At 36.8% G+C, this 3,382-nt stretch overlaps 1 long non-coding RNA gene across 2 annotated transcripts in view; it reads left to right on the plus strand.

The window, feature by feature from the left end:
- Positions 1-2,995, plus strand: part of LOC106868352 (uncharacterized) — a 22,809-nt gene extending 19,814 nt beyond the window's left edge. For both annotated transcript variants that reach the window (XR_008264223.2, XR_001409264.3), the window contains one exon: positions 1-2,995. This exon is cut by the window's left edge and continues 618 nt beyond it. This is a non-coding gene — a long non-coding RNA (uncharacterized LOC106868352).
- Positions 2,996-3,382: the final 387 nt, after the last annotated feature.

Here is a 3,382-nt window from a genome sequence, read left to right on the forward strand (position 1 = left end):
TATTTAGTGTCTGTATGTTCCTCAGTGTTTAAATATCCCTATTAACCATTATGTTTTGAACTACTACCTTGAGTAGATATCTTAAACCATTTCCAAAAAAGAATGCACCCCACTGGCCTCACAGAAGAGATGACAAGGGCTGTAGACTTACTCTTTACTCTTTTACTTGTTTCAGTCATTTGACTGTGGCCATGCTGGAGCACCGCCTTTAGTCGAGAAAATCAACCCCAGGACTTATTCTTTTGTAAGCCTAGTACTTATTCTATCGATCTCTTTTTGCCGAACCGCTAAGTTACAGGGAATTAAACACACCAGCATCGGTTGTCAAGCGATGGTGGGGGGACAAACACAGACATACAAACACACCTACGTATATATATATATATATATATATATATATAATCAATTTTTTTTCTCCGTGTTTTTCTCCTTGTCTCCATATTCTTTCTGTTGAAGAGCGTAGCTCGAAACGTCAAAGACTTTCCGTATTCCCGAGCGTCATACTAATATATCCTTTTGTTATTTACACCACCTGTCCTCGTCTGTTGTTATTATTTGTATATTCTCCCATATATATATATATATATATACATACATGTATACAATGGGCTTCTTTCAGTTTCCGTCTACCAAATCCACTCACAAGGCTTTAGTCGGCTCGAGGCTATAGTAGAAGACACTTGCCCAAGGTGCCATGCAGTGGGACTGAACCTGGAACCATGTGGTTGGTAGAGGAGACATGTCAAGCTAAGAGAAAATTATGGCCATCCAGTCATAGAAACCAAACAAAACAGATATGGAACCTGGCCAGCTCCTGTTGAACTGTCCAACATGGAAAATGGACGTTAAATTATGATGACGGTGACTGATACATATGAAATCAGTCACCAAAACATTCCATCTTCTGACCCATAATCATTTGTCTCCTCACTTTGCCTTTTCTACTACTACTATAGTGGCATCTGCTCCTTAGAGCCAGCTGGTTGGTTTCCTCCCACCTCCACCCCCACTCTAGCTTTTTCAATTCACTCTTCTCTTCTCTTCTCAATACCTATATTGCATGTTTCCCATCACTACTTTGTTGTTCTTTCTTTCCTAGAATGTCATCTCTCTGAAATATCCTCCCTGCCCCTGTTTTTTCTTGCAGTCAATCCAAAGGAACATTAAGCTACATTCATATCACTGGTCTTGAAAGGCAAGTGAAGGCCATGGGCATATTTCCTTCTTCCAGACCAAACAAATAATAATAATAATAATACTAATAATAATACTTTCTACTAAAGGCACAAGGCTTGAATTTTTTTGTTTTGTTTGTTTGTTGGGAAGGCGTTAAGTTGATTACATTGATCCCAGTGTTTCACTGGTACTTAATTTATCGACTCCAAAAGGATGAAAGGCAAATTTAACCTCGGTGGAATTCTGAACTCAGAAGTGAAAGCACGTTATTAAAATAAAACTACTGAACAATAATAATAATAATAATAATAATAATAATAATAATAATAATAATAATAATAATAATAATAATAATAATTTGAGCGGGATGAGCTACTCGACCTGAAGAAAATTCTAACTGGGCCCCACCTGTGAGGTCATGCGCTATTTATCATGATATGAGATCACCATGTTGCGCACATATGGTTGTGATGCATGTGCCTGGTGTACCCTTATCAGACGGGTAGTCATGATGGGTATAATGGGCTTTGTATATTTCACCCCAGTGTCACTTTGATGGCATGCACTGCTCTCTCACTCAATAATAACAATAATAATGGATTCAAATTTTGGCCAGTGATTTTGTGGGAGGGTATCAGTCAATTACATTGGCTCCAGTGCTCAACTGGTGCTTATTTTATTGACTCCAAAAAATGAAAGGTAAAGTTGACATCAGCAGAATTTGAACAGAGAACATAAAGATGCTGGCTAAGCATTTTGCCAAGTGTGCTAACAATTCTGCCAGCTCATCACCTTAATAATAATAATATTGATAATGAATGTTAAGTACCATGGAAAGAGACCCCATGAGACCCTTGACAATAGGTTTTCAGAATTAACTAGGGAAAATGAAATCAAAAGCTCTGAGAATTGAAATAGAAGAGGCAATGTGATGAAAAATGGTGTAGACCCAAAGTGCCAATACTGCAACGATGGGATAGAAACAGTGGACTGCCTAATCTCTAGATGTAAGGTTTTGGCACCTGTAGAGTACAAATCAAGACATGACAGAGTTGGCCAATATCTACAGTGGATAAAATGTTGGCATTATAAAATCAAAACTGCTGACAAATGGTACAAGCACCACCCTGAGGCTGTAACTGAGGGAGAAAATGTAACAAATCTTTGGGACTTTCCAGAATGTACAGACCAGACCATCAAAGCAAACAAATCAGATATTGTTGTGAAAGACCAAAGCAATAAAGTTTGTTTATTGATTGACATGAGCATACCTTGTGACCATGATATCTCAGAAAAAGAATTTGATAAGCTCAGAAAATATAAAGATTTGCTAATCAAAATCAAAAGATATAGCATCTCAAGACGGTTACAATACCAATGATTGTAGGAGCACTTGGAATGATCAAAAAAAGAAGTGAAAATTATTTAAGAATGATCCTTGGCTTACCATCCATACAGGAAGTGCAATAGATTGTCTTAACAGGTATATCACACATATTAAGAAGAGCATTGTTGCTGTGAATTTTCTTTCTTTCTTCCCTCCCTTATTTTATTTGTTTACTTTTCTATTTTCTCCTTTTTCTCTCTGTCTTCCCCTTTTTCTCTATCACATGACTCTGTAAATGAACAATCTGGTGTGTTTGTTTTAATGGCCTACCAATGTATAGAGTACGTTTCTCTGCCCTAGATGTCAGGAAGACACTTGGCAAGAAATGGAAACAGAATTGAAAGAAGATGCTAATGAAAATAATAATAATAATAATAATAATAATAATAATAATAATGATAATAATAATAATAATAATAATAATAATAATAATAATAATAATAATAATAAATAAAAAGAGATAGGCTACAGCAAATATTCTGCTTAATACCACAGATTTGCTTGTCAGTTGCTTGACCTTAACCAGTTGAGCATGTCACTTAGTGGCTGACATTATGTGCATCTCTGATCATGAGCAGAAGTAGTGGGCGAGCATCATAGCCATGTGTTGAGAGGAATTCTTTGGGGTTTGAATAATTCACCTTTGGAAACATGGGTGTTTTGCTCAACATCCTTAAACAAACCTTATTCAGGGACCTTTTGAAGTCATGCGCTGTTTATCTTGATATGAGATCACCATGTTGCGCACATATGGTTGTGATGCATGTGCCTGATGTACCCTTATCAGACGGGTAGTCATGATGGGTATAATGGGCTTCG

Source organism: Octopus bimaculoides, chromosome 5 (assembly GCF_046866305.1).
Source record: "Octopus bimaculoides isolate indiv1 chromosome 5, ASM4686630v1, whole genome shotgun sequence".
Taxonomy (NCBI): Eukaryota; Metazoa; Mollusca; class Cephalopoda; order Octopoda; family Octopodidae; genus Octopus; species Octopus bimaculoides.